Here is a 6,126-nt window from a genome sequence, read left to right on the forward strand (position 1 = left end):
TTTTTTTTTTTTTTGAAGAAATCTCTCTTTTTTTTTAAACTCTTTCATTCCTCCTCTTTTTTTTTTTTATACACATAGATATACACATATAATAATTTTAACATATTATTTAGTAGTAATAACCAGAAATAAGAATGTTAACTATATTAATTAACAGCAAATACTAATAACAAGATGAAACTTTCTTTTAAATTTTATGAGGGAAAGTGGACTTTGCTATCACAGATTTTTAAAACAAGGAAATAGGCTCTTAGTGGACTGTTTAGGACTTGAAATGTAGTGCTCTTTGTGATGATTTCATCTAAGTATAGGAGAGTGTAAATGGGCCTTAAATAAAATTAATGGAAAATGGGTCATGGAGAATGGATTGATCAGGAAAAGCAATATCAAATAGATGCTGGGCTCTTAGGTTTTAAGTGGACATGTGGCAGATTCTAGGCACTAGCAATGTATTCAACAAAATAATGACCTACCCATTAATGTACAGTAACAAGAAAATAGTTATAGAGAGCTATAAGACTTCTGTAATTGCACAAGAATCAATAAGCACATTTGCAACATCGGAAATAACCTAACAAAAGCTGCCCTTTTTTTTTTTGGCGTGGGCAGAGGCAACAAGACTTTTTTATTTTTCTACCTCTTTCTTTTTTGAATGAAGACAAGTTAGCACAAGAGACACAACTCTTTTTGGCCTATTGGTTGAGAGCTTAGGCTTCCAACTAAGAGGTTCAGGGTTCGAGTGTGAATTTGCCTTAAATGACCTAAATGTCCCAAAAAAAAAAAAAAAAAGTTAGCACAAGAGAAGTACAGGAACCTCAAAACAAGTTTCACGTGAAAGGGAGCTAAGGAATTACTCGGCTATTTTTAAAGGAACTTGTCTGAGTTGCTATTGGAGCTATCGGGTAAGGTGGGAAGGCTGCTAGTGGAGCTCTCGGGTAAGCTGAGAAGGGAATTTGTCTTAGAAGAAGAGGCAAGTGAAGGGTGTAGATCTAGCTTTCAGTCGTTGGAGTGGGATCAGAAGATTAGTGCAGCAATTTTTCTTTAGTAGCAAAGTGGGACGGACAAGGTTGAAGTAAGATCGGGAGGTAGGGAGGAGTCGTTTACATGGAAGGGAGGAGTTGCTTGGAGACCGTAGGGAGATCTTGGACGTTCAGGCGGCTTTGAGGGGTGGACCAACTGAAGGAAAAGCTGCTGTTGTTCAGTTTCAACAAAGAACAAGCGATGGAAGGGCTTTCTACCTGCACCTACTTCGCCGGTTGAGGGGAGAAGAAACTCATGTTAGCTTGCTGTGGTGATCGACTGTTGAAGAGGGGTGGACTGGTAAAAGAATTTGGATGGAGGTTTGTGGAGTAGGAGGCTGGTCGTGAGGTGGAGAAGGAACAAAGAACGAGAGCTTTTGGTGAGCAGAAAATCCACACCCGGGAACTTAAGGTAGATGGAATTATATATGCTTCCAAGGCCAACTGAAGGCTTATTTAATGTCGTTCTTAATATCTAGCTTTCGGTGTGAAAGTAACGTCCTTTCAACGGAGAGCTCACTTCCGACTGAGACGAGATTTGTGAAAGCGTTCAGCGGGATATAAGGGATTTAGATAGAGATTCAATTCAGAGCATACGAGGAATGCATTAATTGAGATTTGAGATTTTTTGTTTGACTTGCTAGTTTAGGTTAAATCCATTGGCAGATGGATTTAACTCTCCTTGGCCTATTGGTTGTGAGCTTAGGCTTCCAACTAAGAGGTCCAAGGTTCGAGTCTATGTGTATGCGTTGTGTGTGTGAGTTTGCCTTACATGGCCTAAATGTCCCAAAAAAAAAAATCCATTGGCAGAGATAATAATAACATGCTATTATAAGCAATGTCATTAATTAAGCTGATAGTAACACGGCTATCAATGAATATGACTTTGATTTTTGTGCATTTGGCTTGAAATGCGTGTAATCATCTCGTTTAGTGTGTCGAATTTGTCGAACATAGACATTAGACAAATTAGTATTGCATTTAAGGTATTGCTGATGTCCCGATCGCAACGGCGCTGTCTATCTTGCGATCAGACGTCATTTGAGCATCGCCTAGGTCTCATTTTTCTCGAAATACGTGTTGTCTCAATTTGCGCGTAAAACCTCATTCAAACAAATTGGCACTGCATTCATAGTATTGACGGTGCTTCGGACCCAATGACGCAGTCCGTTTTGCGATCGGACATTGTTTGGACAACCTCGAGACCTCTTTCCTTAAAATTTGTATTATTACCTTGGTATCCATGCCACCATTATGGATACTTCAAATTAAATAAAAAATGCAGTTTTCAGACGTTAACAATGTTCTTGACGTAATGGCACTATCCGTTTGTCGATCCGACATCGTTTGGTCTCCGACGAGGCTAATTTCCCATGTAATGCATGCCTTCGCAACATATTTAAATCGCTTTTGAAAATTGCGACACCACCTCAAACGATCCAATTTAATCAAATAAAATATATATTCCTAATACCGATGATGTTCCGGACGCAATGGCACTGTCCGTTCATCAATCTGATATCATTTGGTCTCCGACGAGGCTAATTTCCTTTGTAATGCGTGCCTTCGCAACATATTTGAATCACCTTTGAAATTTGCGACGCCACATCAAACGATCCAATTTGATCAAATAAAACATAGATTTTTAATGTCGACGACCTTCCGGACGCAACGACGCAATCCATTTTGCAATCGGACGTCATTTTGCCACCGACGAGGCTAATTTCCCTCATAACGCATGCCTTTGCATCATATTTGGATCGTCTTTGAAATTTGCGACAACATATCAAATGATCCAATTTGATCAAATAAAATGTAGACTCTTAATGTCGACGACGTTTTGGATGCAATAGTGCCATCCGTTTGATAATCAGATATCATGTCATCTTCGTAGAGGTAAATTTCCTCGATATGCGCATCCTTGCATTACATTGGGATTCGTGCCACTAATCTAAATAGTCCAAATTGAATAAACAAAATATAATTTTTATAGGTTGGCAACATTCTGAATGCAACGATGAAGTCTGTTCGTCGATCCGGGACCATTTGATCAATCTCGCGCTTTAATTTCGGGAGTCAGTCGTCCTTTTTGACCGATCTCGTCCGATTCAATTGCGAGGGGCCTCGACCCAGCAGAGTTTAGTGTCCTGATCGCAAAGATACCATCCATTTGACATTCAGAGGTCATTTAAACCTTCATGTTGTATCAACACGTGCGCTGCTCGATCCGCCGCTTTTGTTCTTTTTGCATGTAGTTTAAGGTATAGGGGTCAATAGTTCAATGTCGACCCGAATAAATATTTAAAATGCGTCCTATCTCGCAGGGTCATCTTAGAATGGAATAGATTTGAGATTTTGATATTTTAAATATTCATTTGATGATCTCGGTGTGTAGCACGATATCGACTCAAATGAATACTTAAAATGCCCCTTGTCTAGCAGGGATATTTAAGATAGGCTTTTTATCTTTGAAATTTTAAATATTTGTTCGGGGATCTCGGCATTCTACATGATATCGACCCAAATAAATATTTAAAAAGTCCCTAGTATGATAAGGGATTTTGAAATGCATTCTTGATATACAAGAGAATTTCAAAATATAGATATAAGCATTCACTAATAACTATGCACATAAAACTTCGATCATTATAAAGTACATTAATCATGAAATTTTCATGTATGATACTTCTTTAAATATCGGCCGTTGATAGGTGGCATAGGCCTACATCCGTCCAAATCGATGAACTGATAAGCTGCTTCTTGGTACACATTCTCGATGACAAATAGGCATTCCCAATTGGACACGAATTTACCACCGATCTTTCGGTGTGGGATGATTGATCTTCTCAACATCAAGACCAATTCTCCTTCTTAAAATGTCCGAGGGCGCACCATTCGATCAAAGGATTTTGCCATTCTTCCTTGATAGATTTCCAGGTTTTGTTGAGCTTGCAATCTAATCTCATCGAGTGCATCAAGTTCTTTCATTCTTAAACGAGCATTCTGTTCTTGAGTGAGGTCATTCTGGATTGCTATCAGGAGTGATGGTAATTTAACTTCTAGTGGCAATATTGCTTCAACTCCGAACACTAGTGAATAAGGAGTGGCTTTAATTGGCGTCTTGTAGGTTGTACGGTATGCCCATAGCGCTTCTGTCATCTTCGTGTGCCACTCTCTTTTATTCTTAGTAAAGGTCTTCTTCAACAATTTCACCAACGTCTTGTTGAAGGCTTCTACCAAGCTATTTGCCCTTGGATTGTATATAGATGAATATCGCTAATCGATCTTGTGCTGATCAACAAACTTGTAAATTTTTGTACTCTTGAATTCGGTACCATTGTCTGAGATTACGCGACGTGGCATACCAAATCTATAGACAAAATTGTGAGTAAAGAAATTGATAACATGATCAGATGTGACCTCTCTGAATGGAGCAGCCTCTGCCCACTTGGAGAAATAATCTGTTGCTGCCAGAATAAAGCGGTGTCCCGCTGATGATGATGGATCTATTGGCCCGATTATATCAGTGCCCCAACACTCAAATGGCTAGGACGCTACAGTTGGGTGCAGTGGATTTGGAAGCTGATGTATAACATCATCATGGATTTGACATTCGTGGCACCTCTTAGCGTGGCCGATACAATCTCTCACCATGGTCGGCCAATAGTAACCCATTCTCTTGATCTTAGCGGTCATTTTGGGACCTGACTGATGTGCACCACAGAGTTCATGGATTTCTGCTACTTCTTTATCAGCTTCCTTAGTCCATAGGCATCGTAGCCACATATGATCAAAAGCTCGTCGATATAGTGTGTCGTTAATAAATGCATATCGCAATGCTCTAGGGATTTATCCGTCAGGAGTTTTCTTTCTTTGAAGTAGTCGATGAAGGGTTGCCACCAATGAAGCTTGACTAGCTTTGCGTCTCTTGGCCACGTGATATCCTTCCGAATAATTTTCCATAATAATCTGATGGAGAGGTTGAGGGTCAACTAGGGCTTCATTCTGCTGGCTTGAATCTGGAATTCCCTCTGCCTTTGGAAATTGCAACAGAGCAGGCTCTAAGACTCGATGGTTGTAAACTCCGATGAATATAGGCTTCTCCTCATTAATGTTTACCATTTCCTTAGCCAATTAGGCCAAGCAATCTGCTTTGGCATTTTGTCCTAGGGGAATCTGAACTATTTTAACATTTGGCACCTGCTTCAGGAGCTCAAGGGTTCGTCGGTGGTAATGAGCCAACTCAACCTTGCAAATTTGTAAATACCCAAGACTTGATTTATCACTAGTTGAGAGTCACCAAAGATTTGAAGATTTTGAATTTTTACGTCAATTACGATCTCCAATCCAACTATTAGAGCTTCATACTCTGCTTCGTTGTTGGTCTGAGGTTCAGTCAAATTGAATGAAAATCTCATTATGCCTCCTTCAGGTGGTACGAGAACAATACCGATACCGGCACGGGTTCTTGCAATATTTAGAGGTTGGGTAAGTTTAATCGACGATGCCCCGTCGAAGTACATCTCCTAGAATGATAGTTTTTCATCTTCCTCGACTTGCATAATTTGCTCATCAGACAAATCATCATTGAGTTGAGAGTCTGTCGGGATAGGATGTACGGCGATAAAATCTGTCAATGCTTATCTTTTCACCGCCTTTTGTGGCATGTATGTGATATCAAACTGCAGTAATAGTACTGCCCACCTGGCTAGATGACCTGTCAACATTGGTCTTGTTATCAAGAACTTCAGTGGATCGATCTTTGATATCAGGGTGATTCTGTGAGAAAGCATATAGTGGCAAAGTTTTTGAACTACAAAAATCAACGACAAATAATGCTTTTCAATAGAAGAATAATGGCTTTCTGCTCCAATTAACTTTCGATTGTTGTAGTAGAGTGCATTTTCTTTGCCTTCTTCATTATTTTGAGTCAATAATGCTCCGAGGGACTCTTCTAGTGCTGTTGTATATAGTATAAGAGGCTTCCCCGGAATTGACGACGAGAATAGGCGGATTTAACAAGTATCTTTTGATACTGTCGAATGCTTCCTGACACTCTTCGTCCCATTTGAAATGAATATCTTTCTTCATTAATTTGGAGAAAGGC

The sequence above is a fragment of the Dendrobium catenatum genome, unplaced genomic scaffold (genome assembly GCF_001605985.2).
Source record: "Dendrobium catenatum unplaced genomic scaffold, ASM160598v2 fragScaff_scaffold_1196, whole genome shotgun sequence".
Taxonomy (NCBI): domain Eukaryota; kingdom Viridiplantae; phylum Streptophyta; class Magnoliopsida; order Asparagales; family Orchidaceae; genus Dendrobium; species Dendrobium catenatum.